The 6,203-nt window shown below is 41.5% G+C and overlaps 1 protein-coding gene across 1 annotated transcript in view; it reads right to left on the bottom strand.

Annotated features, from left to right (window-relative positions):
- C11H7orf57 (chromosome 11 C7orf57 homolog) overlaps positions 1-6,203 on the bottom strand; it is a 20,838-nt gene that overhangs the window by 1,817 nt on the left and 12,818 nt on the right. The gene's annotated exons all lie outside the window — the stretch shown is intronic.

The following is a 6,203-nucleotide window of genomic DNA, read 5'->3' as shown; positions in this document are numbered from 1 at the left end:
GAAAGGAACCAAGATTTCAGTGGTGACTCTGCCTCCCAACAGCAAACCAGACAAGCAGGTAGGTTCCTAGTCCCTCCATCTGCCACACACACACACACACACACACACACACACACACACACACACACACACACACACACACACACATGTACACACACACATGCATACTTGCATACTCGCACACATGCACATCCTGCTTTGATGTTTATGGAGGGTTCCACTGATTTTGATGGTGAATGTTTTTCTGTAACTAAGCAGGATCTGCTGCCTGTGCAAATGTGGACTACACCATAACACCTGGGTTAGATAACACTTGCAAACACTTATTTCCAGAAAGTTCATAAGCTTCCAGCAGTGTCAAGTGCTTGCTGTCCTGTCCCTCGATTAGATTTTATATGTGGAAATATGCTGATGGTAAGGTAATTTCTATTTACTGGAGGATAAAATGAAGAATCCTAAAATGGCTTATGCGGGTGGACCTGTGTGCATACTACATGCACTTATTTAAGTTGGGTCCTAAAAAGAGAATGATCTAAAACCAAAGGAGAAAAAAGAAAAAACATAATTTCAGACAAAAATAAATAAAGGCAAATGACGCAAGGAAAAAGATGAACGAAATGGAGATACTTTTTAAAGTAACAAGATGACAAATCTGTAGCTAAAATGCAAAGTAAGAGCATGGATACTGCTACCAGAGAATAGGAAGGATAGTGGGAGAGAGTCAGTGTGTCAAGGTGGGTAACCTCGACATAAGTCCCACTGAGACTGAATCCTGAACAAAGTGCGCTCAGACCTAAACTGAGGAAAGAGACTGAATCCCGAACAAAGTGTGCTCAGACCTAAACTAAGGAAGGAGACTGAATCCCGAACAAAGTGTGCTCAGACCTAAAGTGAGGAAGGAGACTGAATCTCTAATCACAAAAAGGCTCTGTGATGGGAGAGGCCTGGAGTCTGACAGAGTCACTGCTGGAATCTATCACACATTCAAAAGGTAAATAATATCATTTTCAAGCTTCTCCAAAAGTTAGAGGAGAGAGAGACATTTTCATTTTGATTTTATAAAGCCAACACCACTTTCATACCAAAACCAGACAAGGACACTACAAGAAAAGAAAACAATGGGCCATTTTCCTTGGTAAACACAGATGTGGAAATCTTTACCAAAATGCTAACAAACAAAAATTAACCACCAAGTAAAGGAGTTATGCATCATTATTAAGTTGGATTTATCCTTGGTATGTATAGGCAATTTAACACACACACACATACACATACATGCATGCACACACACATGCACTCCCTTTTGTGATCCATTACTTTAACAGAACAAATGACAGAAACCAAATGATTACCTCAATGGATATGGCACAAACTCAAAAATTCAACATCACATATTTTGGTTTTGAAGAATAAACCAGCTTCCAACATAATAGGTGCCATACACTAGGTAGTATGGTATCATACTACCATAAGATACCTACAGACTCCATTCTATAGACTCCTATCAAAATTTCAATAACATTTTCTACAGGAATAGAAAAGCATTCTAGATTTCATATAGGATTATAAAATACTAAATTACCAGAGCAATTCTGAGGCACAGATAGAGCTGAAGGCATCAATATGATCTTACTCCAAAGTACATTACAAAAGCAGAGAGATCACAGCAGCCTGGAACAGGCATGCTGCGTCAGGCTGAGCCTGCTCTAAGTTACTCGGTGTGGTCTCCCTTCCCCCACCTGCTTGAACCTGCTTGCTCAAGGGTGGAGCTACCTGCTCATTCGTCCTGCCACGCCCACTGCTGGACCCTGCCTCTTTGTTGCTTGGAGGCACACACGTGTTCTTCCTGCTACTGGACCCCGAGATTGTTTGGCGGGAAATCCGGTTCCCTCCCCCTTCCTTTATAACTGAGTGTCTGGAAATAGTAAAATTGAGCTTTGATCAGAATGTTGTCTTAGCTACATTTCTTTCTCTCGCTGCCTAGCCCCTCTTCTCTTCCAGGTTTCCAAAATGCCTTTCCAGGCTAGAACCCAGGCTGTGATCTGCTGGCCAGACACAACAACTCGGTACTATAGAAAACAGTGGCTTTTCATGGTGCGCCTTGTCCTGAAGGACTCAGCTTTAAAGCAGCATCTGACTACATTTTGAGGGAGTACCAGAGGCAGGATGACTCTGCATCCTGCCATACATAAACACCAGCATCTGTCTGGCACCACCCACAGAGGCACAGAATAATAAATGACTTATTGCTAACAGTCAAAGGGGAGTTGCCTAATCAATTTATCTGTGTAGATTGAGACCCTACAAACACACAAAAGCATATTAAAATCCTTTCAAGAAAATCAAGTCCAAGGATTTACTGAACACATCAGACTGAGGAAAATGTTCAAACATCCTCACTTAGACCTCCGAAATAAGGAAGCATCTAACATTGCAATGGCTACTGCTGCCTCCAGCTTGTCACCTGACCACCCAGTATGTGCATCAAAGGACCAACAGGTAGAGATCTGACTGTCACCAGGGCTTCAGCAGTTTCTCCCCTATTGAGGAAGTGATCTACTGAATTGTCATTCATCCATCCATCCACTTATCTGCTGTCCATTCACCTACCACCTGGACCAGTCCTGACCTTTACCCCTGCCGCCTTCACAGTCCTGCATGTCATTTCTACAGCTTCACTAGCCCTTGAGGCTGGACTCAACTCTGACCCCAAGGCTCGACTCTGCAGCATGGTTTCCAGCAGACCTGTAGTGTGGTTCCTGATCTGATCCTGGAGAGCCCTTTGCATCCCTCTTAGGTCTTGGCTTGTCTCCTGTTGCCTCTTAGGACTCCATGAACTCTGCTGTGGCCTCTTATATTCTCTGTAGCCACTCCATGGCCCACATATACGCTTATATGGAGACACAATTACTGTGTGATGTACGTTGTATGATTGGGGAGTTAAGATTGGAATGAAAGAACTTGGATTTACATCGGGCAGCTAGCAAGGACTTAGGACTACTTGGCAAATCACTGTCAACAAACCCCACTGTTGCTTGTGCACATGAATGTTACTTGTGAGTGTATTGCTATGTGATTAGTTCTGACGTGGTAGAAAGACACAACCATCTATGCTTACAATATAATCTGCTTATTATAAGACATAAAATCACATTCACAGAATAACAGGATAGGTTACAGCCCCTGCATAAACCTACAGAGTTTATATTTGTTTTACAACCATGGTATAGAGAACATGTAGAAGGAAAAAACAGATTCTTCATTAAATGTTACTGAAAAATAAACACCTATAAACAAAATATAAAAAAATATAAAAGTACTTTCGTCTCACACAGTGTGGATGAAAGATTGAACAAAAGACATTACAAAGCTACTGGAAAAAATACAGAGGGACTCTCCCAGTGTTGTTTTGATTTCTTTCCTTTTTTTTAAAGATATCTTTTATTTATTATTATTAATTTCATTTTTGTGTATCTCTGTGTTTCTGACTCTATGATTTTATGTGTACCACAGAAGTGCAGGTACCTGGGAAAGCCTGTTGAATCCCTTAGAACTGGAGTTACAGCTAGCCACCCATTCATTAGCTGCCTGGTGTGGATGCTGAAACTGAACTTGGCTCTTTGGCTATAGCAGTAAGCACTTGACCTCTAAGTTAGCAGTTTTCAACCCGTGTATTGTCTCCCTCACAGGAGTTACAGATGAGGTATCCTACATATCAGATATTTACATTACAATCATAATCATAGCAAAATTACACTTATGAAGTAGCGACGAAATAATTTTGTTATTGGTGATCACCATAGCAGGAAGAACTATACTAAAGGGACACAGTATTAAGAAGGTTGAAAATCACATCTCTCTAGCCCCGGATGTGTATGTGTGTGTGTGTGTGTGTCTCACCAAAATACAAACAACACAAGCAAAATAGACAAATAAAATAGTATCAAACTAACAAGATTATACAAAGCAAAAGAAGAAGCCAACAAAATAAAAGTATAACCCACAGAACAGGAGAAAACATTTTGAAACAAACAGCTTTTCTGGTGAGGAATTATTTGTCCAAAATATATAAGGGCCTCAAGAAACTTAGCAAGAAAGGAAACAGCTGGTTTTTAAAATGGGCAAAGGAGCTGGGCCTAGAAGCCCTTAAAGCATGGAGCAGGAGGATCGTCACAAGTTTGAGACAGCTTTGGAAACACAGGCAATTCCAGGCCACTTTAAGTGATATAATAAGATCCTATCTCAAAACAAAACGAAAACTGACCAACAAAAGGTAGGCAATAGACTTTAACAGACACTTTTCAAAAGAACGTATATAATGGCCAATGTGAATATGAAAAATTGTTTAACATGGATAGTCTCCGGGAAAACACAAATATAAACCAAGATTAAATGACACCTCACATATACCACAATTGTTATTTTCTTATTTTTTTCAGAGTTAACAAGACAGAGATGGAGAGATCTCTTCGTGGTTAAGGCCTCTGTTCTATCAGAGAACCCGTATTTGATTCCCAGTCGCCACACAGTGACTTACAACCACATGTAACTTGAGTTCTCAGTGATCCAGCACCCTCCTCTAGGGATGCATGTGGCACACATACATGCACACAGGCAAAACACTCTCATACAAAAAATAAATTTAAAAATCTAAAAAAAAAACAAAACAAAACAAACAAAAAAAAAACACTGTTAAAAGATTAAAACTAATGCCTTTAAGGGTGAGAGGAAACACAATTGTTAGCAAGAATGTCTGAGCATAATGCACAGAACTCAGCATGGAGGCTCCTCTCACTCTGGAGTGTACATCCCAAAGAACTGAAATCAGAATGTGAAGAGATAGTCTCCAGCCCTCTGTCCACAGCAGCACACAGTTTACAGGAGCTAAGAGAGATTATCAGCCTGAAGATCCGTGAGAGGATGAGTAGATGAGACAAATCTCTCTCTCTCTCTCTCTCTCTCTCTCTCTCTCTCTCTCTCTCTCTCTCTCTCTCTCTCTCTCTCTCTCTCTCTCTCTCTCTCTCTGTCTGTCTGTCTCTCACACACACACACACACTTAAAAGTAATAAAAATAAATCTAAAAGAAATTTATATTCAAAAAATGAGTAAAAAGTCTATTCTACTTTAGATAGCAAGAAGTCTACTGGCTCTATAAAGTTCACGCGCTTCCTTCACAGTTGGCCATCACTGTAAGGATGGAGACAGATTGGCAGGTCACTCTCAAGCAATGCAGGGAGGAGTCAGACATGGAGTGCCATGCACTGCTCTGCTCATCAAGCAGTACCACAGCATTTCGAATGTCTGCGTGGACTCCGGCTCCTGCCTTCTCTCCAGTAACTCAAAATAGCAAAGCCCTGAAGGAAGCATCAGTTCTTCTTTTTCAGAAGCAAGTTCTCACTGATAATCAGTGACAGAACTTTCCAGCCAGAAACGGAATGAGATCTTCAGTGGGTTTTGAGATGTACAAATAGGCAAATAGAATTAAGTCTGTAAATGCTAAAGGTAAGAACTGGCACTGTGTTCTGGGCATCCCAAATTATTCGAAGTTTAAGAAACACTGATAATGAAGAGACAGTGGTTGAACTTGCACTTCTTTTCAAAGGTCAGAAGGTGTCCTGTGAAAGGCTGTCAGAGGACAAGCTCAGACAGGAGAGCGGCAATGTCCTGTGAGGACTCTTCACATTTGGAAAACTAAAACCAATAGACTACTTTATACACGGTTGTACCAAATGGAGAATCAAGGCTTCTGATAAATAAAAGGAAAACATGAAGCCCGGTAAGCCACGGTAAGCCACAGTCTTTGCTCTCTCATTTGAATGAAAAGGGAAATCTCAGCACACTATCCCCAGGCTTACTTACCCTGCCCCTTAAGGGTTCTGCTCTGTGGGGTTTCAGAATGGGTTCCATCTGCAGATCCCATGGGGAGGGAGACACACCAGGAGAGAAGAAAGCCACCCACTGTCCCTATCACTGAACACATGCACGGCATGGTGACCCTCACTGACAAGTTATTTCTCCCCTGGTGAAATGAGCCAACTCAAGCCAGATTAGAATATATTAAAGGCAGGTTAATTTATTGGGAAGTTGCTCTCTGGTGGATGAGTTCACTGGCCCCAAGGACAGGTGAGTGGCCATGGGGAGAGAGGGGATGGGAGCGGGAGGGAAACAGAGAAAGGGTGTACTCCAAAGAAAGAAGAGGCGGA

The sequence above is a fragment of the Mus caroli genome, chromosome 11 (genome assembly GCF_900094665.2).
Source record: "Mus caroli chromosome 11, CAROLI_EIJ_v1.1, whole genome shotgun sequence".
Lineage (NCBI taxonomy): Eukaryota > Metazoa > Chordata > Mammalia > Rodentia > Muridae > Mus > Mus caroli.
This window is presented reverse-complemented; position numbering and strand designations above follow the sequence as displayed.